This window comes from Aspergillus puulaauensis, chromosome 5, assembly GCF_016861865.1.
Source record: "Aspergillus puulaauensis MK2 DNA, chromosome 5, nearly complete sequence".
NCBI lineage: Eukaryota > Fungi > Ascomycota > Eurotiomycetes > Eurotiales > Aspergillaceae > Aspergillus > Aspergillus puulaauensis.
The window spans coordinates 745576-759491 of record NC_054861.1 but is presented as its reverse complement, the minus strand read 5'-3'; positions in this window follow the sequence as shown (position 1 = coordinate 759491).

Below are 13916 nucleotides of genomic sequence, written 5' to 3'. Positions count from 1 at the left end.
AGGAATAGGATAAGATATATATATATTTTAAGAGGCAGTACTAAAAGGTTATTATATATATAGCTATTAGTATTATTAATATAATATACTATAACTCCGTGGTCTTTACTAGAAGTATCTAGATTAATATAAAGTATGATAGACGGGTTAAAATAATATAAAAATTATAACTTTCTAAATTAAACTTATAAATTATTAAATATAGTGATTTCTATAAGGCTAGAATTAGCTAAATAAATAGTCTTCACGTATTTCTATCTTACTTATTCTTTATAAAGTACTTCTTTGAGAAGTAATATTTTATATACTTATAGTAGATTAATATATACTATAAAGTATTTAATATAATAATAGAACTAATTAATAAGGCTGATATAATACTTAAGATCTTTTAGGGTATATAGAAACTCTAGTACTAGTATAGCTTTAAGCTTTTTAGTAGAAGTTATTAATCTTAAAGTATTAATATATTATCCGAACAGCTATATAGAAGAAAAGCTGATAAATACTTTTATAAACTCTAGCTTAATATTTATATATTACAGTTAACTAAATACTAGTACTAAATATTTAAAATACTCTTCTAGTATCTTTAAAGTAATAATAATATTATTAATATAGAATTTAGTAAATACAGTAAATTTATATAATAATAGATCTATTTAGTATTAGATATAAGATATAGAATTAATATATCCTATAATAGCTATATAGAATACTTTCTATCCTTAATAGGATATAACTATTAGATATTTTTAATAGGCTCTTTTAATAGATTACTAGTAGAAGAATTTAGTAGTATTAATAACTAAAATAAATTAATAATTATATATAAGATTAACAACATCTTACTATATAAATATAGAATAATAGTCAGATTCTAACTCTTTATTTACTTTATATAAATTAATTATAATATAGCCTTTTTATTTTACTTTATTAGTTTATAAATTAACAACAGTTTACTAGATAATAAATATAGGGAATCTAATAAAGATATAGCTAACTATAGTCTCTGTCTTATTTAGATTATAAAGAGGATTAAAGATTTTATTAATTATTATTTTATTAACAGGACCTACACGGTAAATATAAGATTAAGATAAGTATTATTTTTAATTATTCTTTATAGAAATCTTTATTTATTAATTTTTAGGAATATTAACTATTCTAATATTAGAACCATCTAGATTAGCTTAAATATTAAATTAGTTAATTAGGTATTAATATTATTTAATTAAGGATTTATCTTATCTATAATAGACAGTAATACTATTTAATAATATATAAATATTATTAGACAGCATTTTTTACTTACTTAGTAATTTAGGTAAGTTAAGATATATATATTTTTTATTTTTAAATTTATTATTATTTAAAGTATTTATAATCTAATCCAGACTAAAGGTCTTAATATATATTCTTAAAATTAAAGTTATTATATAGATCTAGATAAAACTTCTCTAGTTCCTTAGAACTATTATTAGAATATAAAAACCTAATAGTAAGCGAGCAAGCTCTGCTATTATATATTTAATATAATAGATAGTAATATATTTATAGTTAGATATAGTACTAAGATAGGTATATCTTTTAATTAATATAGAAATAAAGCTTTTATTAATTACTTTAATAAATATAAATTTATTATCTACTAGATATCTATATACTAAGATCTTACTAACTAGTTCTTAATTACTAATAATTAGTCTATTACTAGATATAAATATAAAGTCTTAACTAGTAGATAAAGACTTCTATAGATATATAAGTATCTTTATATAAGAGTATATAGATAATTTAGTATAAATTAATATATATATAAGAGTTCCGGGTTTAAGTAAACTATTATTTCTTATATAGTATTTAATAGGTATAATAATATTTCTATATAAACTAATAATAGTAATTAACTAGCTACTAAATATTATAATATCTTATTTAGTTATAGTTTCTATACTTAAGAGTAATTTAGTACTGGAATTCTTAACTAGAAAAATTATTATAGAAAGCTTCGTAAAGATAGGATCTTTAGATATTTTATTAAGAAAGTATAGATCAAATATAGTATATATATTAAAAAAATACTTTAATCTTAAATTATTAATAGTAATAGGCTGCTTTATAGGCTTGATTCTAACTTTAGAAATTAAGTATAAAAATTTAGTAGACTATAAGTATTTAGTATTAAGTATAACTTTCTTATATATTTTAATTATATTCATGCCAGCTAGAGTAACTATACTTTAGTAGGTTTATAATAAAGTAATATTAGATTTATAATTATAATTAGATTTAATAATATATACTTCTAAAAATATTACTACAGGTATAATATAGAAAGTAGCTATTAAAATATTATCTATTCAGGATACAGACTCCTCTAGTTAATTAGGATTAATATAGTTTAGGAGGTATTTATATAGATATTTATATAATTTATTATTTAATTTAAATTTAGTATAATATATAGAGTAAACTAAGCACGGTACTTAGAGTACTAGATTAATATCTTTTTTAATATTAATTATTATAGTATTAGTAAGGTTAGTATTAGGTCTAGAATTAGTATTTATCTTAATATTAACTTCTTCTACAGTACTACTATAGTATATAGAAGAATTAGACAGAAGATATTTAGTATATATAATAAGTATAGGTAAAACTAAGAATCTAGTTAGGTTTATAGACAGGGGCGTAGGTATTATCTAGAATATAGATATAATAAATTATTCTATATAATAAATATTATTATCAGGAGATATTTTAACTTTAATATTATAGGTATGGTTATTATTTAGATATTAATTTTAAGATTAATAATTATTATAACTTCTGCTATAATTCGAATTAGCTTGAGTAGGCTGGTTTTAATAAGATTTTATAAAAAATTTACTATATAGAAATCCTGAAGAATTAGTATTAAAATTAGAATTAAAGAATAAACTTTAGCTTAGGCTTTAGTTCTACTACAAATAAAAGTTTTAGCTTTAGTATAGGTTTTATAGGGTATAGCTCTAATTATATAACTACTAGTAGAATAGTTAGTATATAGGATAGAATATCAGACTATTTTAATAATATTAATTAGTAGATTATTATTATATATTATTCTAATTATAAGGATTATTATTATAAATATTATTATTATAGTAAGGTTTAAGACTATTATTTAAGTTACTATTATAAAACTTATTTTTATAGGAGTTATATTTAATAAATAGATTTTATTAAAGATATTTTTTATATTCTAGCTACTTAAAGAATTAAATAAATAAAATATTAATAATAAATTTAGGTATATCTTTTTAAAGATAAATATTAAGATAGTTCTATATTATAGATATCTAGTTAAAAGAATTAATAATACCAGCTATATAGTAGTAATAAATAATATTCTTAATAAAAAATTAAAAGATATAGCTAGTCTTAATATTAGAGTAATTATAGTTTAAGATATAATTTTTATAATACTACTTGAAGATTTATTTTAAAATAATATAAAAGATATATTAACTAATCTTACTCTATAGAAATAATATATAAAATAATCTTTTCTAGATTAATAAATTATAAAATAAACTAGTATAATATAATATTATAAAGATAAGCTTAAATATTTATTTTAATTATAAATTTTTTTTTATATACTATAAAGATATAAATATATTTATATTTATATCTTTATAGTATATAGAATTATATTATTATTTAATAAAAATATTATTAATTATATTAGGCTAAAAAAAATTAATTTTATTTATTTTCTAATTATTTATATAGCTAACTACAGTATTAAGATTAATAAAATAGCTACTAATTAGAATATCTTTAAATATTTAAGATCTTTTATTACTAGTAGGATTAGTTTACCGGGCGCTAGTAACTTAGTATTAAGATTAAACTTTAATAACACAGGCTTTAAGCTAATTAATATAGGTATTAGTTTACTATAAGATAAGTAATATATCTATTAAAGTAGGTTTAGACTATACTACTAGGACTTACTAAAACTAGTTTTAATTTATATTATTATGAAAGAAAGTAAATACCTGATTATAATTATTATAGCTTTAGTAGTTATTATTAAAGCTTCTAAATACTAGATTTTTAGTATAGTACTAGTTTCTATATTTTATTAAAGAAGTAGAGTCTTATATTATTATAATAGTAATTATTTTATATAACTTATTAGATATAGTAGGTAGCTTAATAGTAATAATAAATAAAATATAAGAATTTTTATATTAATTATTATTATAAAGATTATTAAAGTTATTTATAGAATTAGATTTAGTAGAATTAATATAGTTAAAGAATTTTTTAGAAGTTAAATATAACTATAAAAAAACTTATAGATTAATATTTTTATTAATAATAGAAGAACTTATTAATAATAGTAGTAAAATAAAATATTAGATATATAATAAAAGATACTATAGTAAGAAAATCTAAAAAAAAAATAATAATAAAAAGAGTAAAGAATCTCCTAACTAATTTTTTATTAATTATAAATAAAATAGAATAACTTACTAAATTTAAATAAAATTAATTATTAAGAGATAGAGTAGGCTTAGTAATATTAGCTTTAAGAATTTAATTATTTACTATCTAATAAAGAAAAGTATCTATATTATTAATTTTAAAGTACTTAATTAAATAATAGAACTTTTTAGTAGCTTTATAAATAATAGAATATCTTAATACTTAATTAGTAGAATACAGAATAATTTTTAATAATATAAAAAAAATAGTAGTAGATAATAGATAAAAAAAATAGATAAATACTTTAACTAATAAATTATTTAATAAAATAACTAGTAGATTAGTAATAAGTATTTAATTAATAAATAAGTTTATTTAAATATAGCTCTAAATAATTACTTAATAAATTTAATAATATTAAGAATAAAAAAAATAGGTAGTTAATAGTTTTACTTACTAATATTATTTTTAGCTAGTAGTAAAGCTTTATTAAGTAAGATAAGCTTTAATAAAAATAATTATTAGTTAAAGTCCTAATATAATATTTAATAAAATACTCTAGTAAATATAATATTTAAATAATTAAAGCTTTTAGGATTTAATAATAATAATTTTTAGATACTCCTGATTAATAGGACATACTACTACTATTATAAGATAATAATCTTAATAAAATTAGTAAAGTATTAATTTAACTAAATAATAAGATCTAAGAAGCAGAGCTAAAGCTATTTAGTTAGAATAATATAAACCCGTCGGTATATAAACATAACAAATAACAGGAGGCCTTTAGTAAGTATTAATATGCGATAACCGAGTCAGTATCATGACAGATTAAATTAATATTTATTTTATTTCTCTAGATATTAAAATAGGAGATAAGTTCAGTAAAATAAGAAATAGCTTTAGGATCTTTAGTATTGATTATAACTCTATTAGATAATATTTTTATATTTTTTAATAAGATATTACTTTTATTCAGCAGGTTACTAATATTATGGTGAGTTTCAGTTAGTAATACTTTAGTAGAGATATAAAATATATTAATAAATAACTATTTAATATATTAGTAATACTAGTAATTAGAACTAGATTTTAAAGTAGAGTAGATAGAGTATAAGTTATATTATTTAATAAAAAGAGATTATTATTTAATTAAGTGTACTAGGGCGAGTTCTGTAACTTTAAACTTAATAAAAAAGAGGAAATAAATTTAGAGTTATTAATAGTTCCTATATATTAATATCTAGGTAGAATAATAGTTCTAGATATAAGATTAAATACTTTAATAAAAAAGAACTAGTTATTAATAAGATAAGTATAAATATAGAGATCTGAGTTTAGGAAAATCTTTAATTTAAAAATTAGATCTTAATTAAGTAGGATAAACTTTATAAATATTAGAATCTTATATTTTAAATAAGAAGATATCTAGATTCTAGATATAGTATAAACTTTAATAAGATTTATTTAATTATTACTTTAATAATAAATTAGGATAGTTATATTCTAGTATAAATAAATAATAGTATATTATTATTTAATATTAATAACTATATCTTTATAGTCTATAGTTTTAGTTTTAATAAAAAGCTTAGTAGTAATATTAGCTATATAAATAGATATAAAGATTTATATAAATATAGATAGAGTATTATTAATTAGTAAATATAAAAAATAAAGATAGAAGTATATATAAAAACTAGATATATAATTTAAGTTAATATCTTTAATTATAATAATTTTAGTTATTTTTTTAATCTTAATATTTAGGATAGCGCGTAAGAAGTTAGTATTACTAATTAACTAATAATAACTAGTATTAAGATATATTTCTTTAAATAATTTAGTAGTATTCAGGTTAATTATAATAGAAGTAGATCTCTAGATATATAAAGTACTAATATTAGATAATTTAATAATATTTAATTTAATAATAATTATATTTAGTAAGCTTATTATAGATATTATCTTATAAGCAGGCTTTACTTTATTAGATTTATTATATAGATAAGGAAGATATTAGTATAACTTATTATTTAATTTAAAGATTTTAATATAGTAGAAACAGGTAATAAAGTATAGTTTTTTATTTATAGATAAAAGCTTAGCTTTAATTATAGTTAAAATTCCTTATTTAGCTAGCTTAATATTAGTATAATATACTTTAGTAAAACTAATAGAGATTTTATTTTTTTTATTATCTAAATAAATTATTTTATAGTTCTAACTTTAGGTTCTCTATAGTAAGTAGGGTAATTATTAGTTTAAATAGAGAGCTTAGTAAAATAGATAGAATAAATACTAATTTTAAAAAAAGTATATATTAGTTTAATATTCTAATAAGTAGATTAGTCTTATATATTAGGATTAGTAGAAGACTGCTTAGTAAGATAAGTATTTATTTAATTTTATAGCTAATATAAATTTCAGGAATTATTATTAAAATTTATATTAGTATTAGATATTTAATTACTATTATTTATAAAGAGCTTATTATATAGAAATCTATTATTATTAGCTTAGTATACTAGGCAGGCATAGTCTTATACTTAATAAGAATAATTTTATTAGTATAATAGGAATATATTTATAGAATATTAGTATTATAATCTGACAGTATATAGCTAATACTACTATCTAAAAAGTAAATATAGCAGGCAGCTGTATTATTAATTAGTATTATAATTTTATTAACTATTATAGTTACTATTATAGCTATTATAGCTATCTTATTAGGATAGTAAGTTATAAGATCTATTATTTTTAAGTCTATTCTTATTATTATTTAAGCCTTAGGTATAGCTAGTCTTATAATTATTATATTTAATAGTAAAGTTCTATTATAAATATTATTTTTAATTAAGAGTCTTAAAGAAGGTGCTGAGTATAGTATTAGTCTTAAATTTAAAAATATATTATTAATGATTTATATCTAAATAATTCTAAATAGTAGATATCTAGTTAAATTAGTTATTAATCTTAGCTGTATAATAGTAATAGATAATATCTTTAATAAATATTTATATAGTCTTACTAGTATAAATATTAGTATATATATAATATATAGTATAAAGTTTTTAGAGTACTTAATAAAAATTTAATTTAAATTATTTAAGGAGATAAGATATCTAATCTTTTTTAAGAAGTATTATATAGATAGTAATCTTTTCTAGAGTATTAAGTTAAGATATAAACTACTAGATAGCAGCACTATAAAAATATATTTAGAAATTAACTTTAATAAAGTCTTTATCTTTATAAAAAGTAATACCTTAGATATAATTAATAAAAATATTTATATCTTTATAGTATATAGTATTATATATATACTTTATTAAAATATTATTATATATATTAAGCTAGAAGTAGCTGATATTATTAGTTTTCTATATACTAGTAATATTCACAGTCTTAGAAGCAGGGGTTATATTAGTATTATTATTTATATTACTATTACTATTAAGATAGTGATCAGGCAGGTTATTAATATTTTTATTATTAAAAGAGTTTTTATTATTAGGAGGTCTACTAGCTGCAGGATAGCAGTATAATTTAAGATAATAATTATAATATAGATTTCTTTTAAATTCAGTAATTTATTTATTTACTATAATTTAATTATATTATATAGTAACTTATATTTATTAAAGTATATATATAAGATTATATATTATAGGTTCAGGGCCTTGATTTATACCTATAGGCGGGTTTACAGAGCTGTTTATATATAAATTTAAGAAATTACTAGAATCTATATTTAATATAGTATAGATATTTAATATTATATAATTAATATTTAATAGTAAGCTTATAAATTAATAATATACTTACTTTTTAATATATATATAGGATTAGTAGTATAGATAATATTTAAGCTTAGTATTAAAATTAATAAAAGATTTAACAGGATTAATATATAGATTAAATTAGAAATATATATTTAGTATAATAGTATTAGTAAGATTAAATAGGATAGTAATAAGTTTACTTAATATAGTAATAAATTTTTTAGTAGATTCTAGATTAGTAATTTTACCTGCAGGTAAAATATACTGACTAATAAAAAAGATAAAAAAAGTATTAAATAATAAGTATCTTTAAGTTTTTAATAAGGATCTAGCTTAATAAACTTAAATAAAATAAATAGTTAGTAGTATATTTAGCAGGTCTAATAAATTAGAGTATACTAAGATAGAAATAGATAGTATAAGTATAGTTAATAGTATACTTAATTTAATATCTTAATAAGATTAATTTTTAAGAATAGCTTTAGCCTTATCTTTACCTAGAATAGAGAATGTATATAATAATATAATAAATAAAGTATATAAGTAAATACTAAGAAAATATATTAAATTTATATTATTAGTTTTTAGAATATTTATTAATCTAATCTACTCTAGGTAATCAGGACGCTGATTATAATATATATTCTTAATAAGATAATAAAATTTATTAATAGTAATATTAATTAAAGAATAATTAATTTCCTATAAAGTAGGATATTAATATATTCTTATAAAAGTAGGAGAAGAGATATAAGTAGTAATAAATTTAATAAGATAAATTAATAAGATATTAAATTACTAGATATAGAGACTTAGTAAGGTCTTATAAAATACTTATAATTAATATCTAAGTTTAATAAGATAGAGCTCTAGGTTTACTAGTATTAAAATAAATAAAAAACTCAGAATATAAAAAAAGAATTGAAATATAGATTTTTAATAAATTAAAGATAAATTTAATAAAGCTAAGCTAGAAATTAATATAAATTAATAAGTTAAAAATAGAATTAGATAAAAGTAGAATAATAGATAAAATAAAAGTAGAGTAATATAGTAGTATAAAATATATTAAAATATTAAAAAATAATAAAAAAGTATATAGAACTTAAATTTTAATTTATATAATAATTTATTTAGAAAAAGTTTAATAAAAAATAATAAAAAATAATAATTTAAAGTCCTGATTAATAGATATACTACTAGATTATAGAATTATTATAATAGTTAAAGATATTCTATTAATTAAAGCAAGCAGCCGGGTAGAAGTAGCGGCGCTGGAATAACTAATTAACTGATATACTAGTCCGAATCAGTACTAGATAAGAATTCAGGGAAATTAATAAAGGTAGGCTTCGGATATCGACAATAAGGCAGGCGGGCGGTACGGCCACACTAATCTCTAATAAAATATTTTTATATCTAAAGATACTATAATCCTTAGTTAGTTTCTTAAAATTCTTAAAGAAAAATAATTTCTATAGGAAAGTATTACTATTTAATACTATAAGAAATATAGTTACTAAGATTTCTATAATAATACCTCTAATCTTAATTAAAACTCTATCTTTAATACTTTTTATAGCTAATAAAACTCACCTACTAATTAATATAGTAATAGTTAAAGTTATATATACTTACTAAGCTATCTATCTAACTATTTATTTTATATATTAAACTATCAGTTAAACTATTAGTAAACTTCTAGTTAAATATTTACTCCAGGCCTGTCTATGATAATAATAGAGTAGTATCTAGTTTTTAAGCTAGATCTAATAAAGACTATAGCTATTAACTATAGCAGAATCATAATAGATATACTAGCGTAAATTAATATTAGATAATTAATAATAATATGACTGCTGGTTCTATATATAGTACAGGCTATTCTAATAATAACTTCTCTAATAGTAATAGCTACTCCTATAGTAGCCATAATAGTTATACTAATAGCTTTTATAATAGCTATACTAACTAAGGAAACCACTAGCCTTAGAATAACTATAATAATAATAATAGATATCTATACTCTAGTATTTATATATATACTACTAAAAATAATACTTTACCTACTAATACTAATAACTAAATATCTCCTAATAATAATAATCCTAATACTACTATATAGATTAATCCTTATAATCCCGGCTGTAGTATAGTTAAATTATTTAAGTAAGATATATATACTATAAATACTACTAAAGCCTTAGTTCTTAATTACTAATATAATAAGACAGGCCTTACTGCTAATACTATTAATACTTATTATAAAGAGTATAAATTATTAAGTACTATACTAAATACCTATACTTATACTATTAATATTAATTCTATTATTATTAACTATAACTATTATATTATAAGTTTTATCTTAAATAATATACTATATAAATATCTATCTTACTATAATTATATAAAATCTATTAATAATATTTCTACTAGTCTACTAGATACTATATATATTATTAAATTAAAATATAGTATTTCTAATATAGATATTTAAGAGCTCTTATAAATCTATTACAATACTACTATATATATAGGGTTAAATATAATAAAAGACTTTTATAATATCTATATAGATATAGAATATTTCTAAATAATTATTAATACTAAGTTTACTAAAATAATCCCGGGTACTAGTATTAAGGATAGTCCTGATAGTATTATAATAAAAGATATAAAATTATAGAGTACTACTAATTATATTATTATATTTAATTTATACTTTCCCGGTTATTTCTCTACTAGCTAGAATAAAGAATATAGTTTTATTAAGATTAATATATAAATATTTTTAATAGATAATCTTAAGCTATATATATTTATAAATACTAAAATATTTAGTTAAAAATATTTCTATCTTAATTTAAAAAAAAATACAACTATAATTATAAGCTGTACTAATATTAAAATTATTATTTAATATATTATAAAGAAGAATTAAATAATTAATATTCTTATAATTATAATATATTAAATAGTTATTTCTCTATATATATAAGTAAAGATCCCTGTTAAGATCTATATTTAATTTCTAGTTAATTAAGATCTATTATTTAAATCTACTAAATATCCTGAAAATACTATTAAATTTATAATCTATATTTATTTTATTAATAAAGAGTTCTTATTTATTAAAATAATTAATAAATTAGATAAATAAGTTATTATTATTTATTATATATAGCTTAAAATAATCTTAAATACTAACTATATTATTATTTATTATATTATATTTAAAGTCATTAAACTTACTTATAATACTATACTTCCTCTGAATACTGTAAAGACTATAAATAAAAATTAATAATATTATTAATATATTAATAATACTTTTACTTAAGTATATTATCTAATTAAAAATTTAAATAATATCTTTATTTAAATACCTTATCTAATTAGTAATAATAATAATAGTAATAAATTAAACTCCTCCTATAATACTAAACCTAAAATAATAGAGAAATCTAAGATCCTTAATCTTAAAGATTTTAATAATATTATAGTCCTACTAAACAGTACTATAATCTATAAAATAAATCCTAAAGTAATTATATACTTTTAAGATATTATTAAAAAATATAATATTTAGAGAATATCTAAAACTATTAAAATAATCTATATACCTAAAGATTAATAAATAAAAATATTATTAAAAGATAGCTAGAAAAATTATATATTAAAGCCTAAAATCTACTATATTAGTAATTAAAATAAATAATAGATTAATACTACTTTTAATTCTTTATATATATAATCTAAAATATTATTCTTAAAAAATATACTTTTTCTAGATACTCTGTATTTATTATCTAAAAAACTCTTAATAAGATTAGTAATAGTAAACCTAAATATAAAGCTTATATTATTATTAATATATATAAAATAAACTAAGAGACCATATCTAATCTCTATTCTATATCTAAATAGTAAGAAATTGTATACTTTATTAAAAGCTATATATATATTATAGTTATTAATATCTACTATTTCTTTTACTAATAATCTATTAAATAGAAATATTATAATTATCTTACTATAATAATATACTATAGTTAGGAAATCTTTTATATTATTATTATAGAATTTATTAATAGTATATTTTATATATAAAAATAAATAAATCTATACTTTTTATAGTTTTTATAAAGTATATATAAATAATATAGTTATTACTTTATTTATTTTTAAAAAATATCTAGAATATCTTACTGTTATATTTTAGAAGCTAGAAGACCTAAATATTAAGCTTAAATTTAATAAAGTATATATTAAATTCTTATCTATAACTCTACTTAATTAATATATTAATACCTTTAGTTTAAGTACTCTTAAAAAAAAGCTTAAGATATTATAAAAGCTTTCTTTCTTTAATATATTATATAATTTAGAAATCTATCTTAATTTTACTAGATAATTTTATAATTATATTAAGTAGTATACTTATTATACTAAATTTTTAAAAAAATAAAAGATATTATTACTTTATAATAGCTTAAGTAAAGATTTTATTTATTAAGATTATATATTAAAAATCTCTCTAGTTTAACTAACTATTAAATAATAAACTACTTTTAAGTATTTATAAAAGATTTTTATAAACCCTCTTTTTCTTATCTATTTTAATATTAATTATTAATTATATATTAATTTTAATACTTTAAAATCTGGTATAAGTACTATAGTATTTTATATTAAACTTAATTATAAGTATCCTATATTAATATCCCCTATATAGACTTTAATCTAACTAGTATTATTTCTATCTAGATCTATTACTAATACTAAAAAGTATTACTAGCCTACTAAATTAAAAGTATTATACTTAGTATAAGTGCTATATAAGATTTATTATTTAATTAAAGCTAATTAAAGATCTGTTATTATCTATACTAATTATATATCTATAATTAGTATTATAAAGTAAATATTATTTAATATAGTTACTTTAAAAAAACTAAATCTTTATTTAATTTAAGTATTATAGTATATCTAGTAGTACTAATTAGAAATTTATTATAAACTAAAAAAATAAAATATAATTATTAATACTTTATTTTATTTATCTAGTACTACTACTACTAAGAAAAATCTTAATCTTAATTATCTAATTATTAATATCTATTATATTAGATCTACTATTAAGCTAAGTAATAAATTTAAAATCTATATTTAAAATAAATATCTCTTTAATAGCTATACTATACTTATATAGAAAGTCTTATACTTAAATCTTAATACTAAGCTATTTTATTATAAAGAAAATAGCCTACTTTATTTATTAAAAAAGAATACTAATTTTCTAGTATATAATATTACTAAAAAACCTTAGCGTTATCTATTTTATTTAATAATATAAGTGTTGCAAGCTTACCTTGCCAACCCCTCCGGTCATCGCTACTACTGTTTTTCCGGACGCTTCGCGTTACTGGTCTTTATAGTCAACTGTACGGTTCCCGTCTGTTATAGCTTCTTACTAATTCTTTACCTAGTTTCTATATTATACTACTAATTCATGACTTATTAAAATATTAACTTGCTATAATTAGTAGCATGTCCTAGATCAAGCTAGGATTATCTATAAGACGCACTTGTTTAAATTACCTGTTTTAATTAATATCTAAAATTATTATAATATTA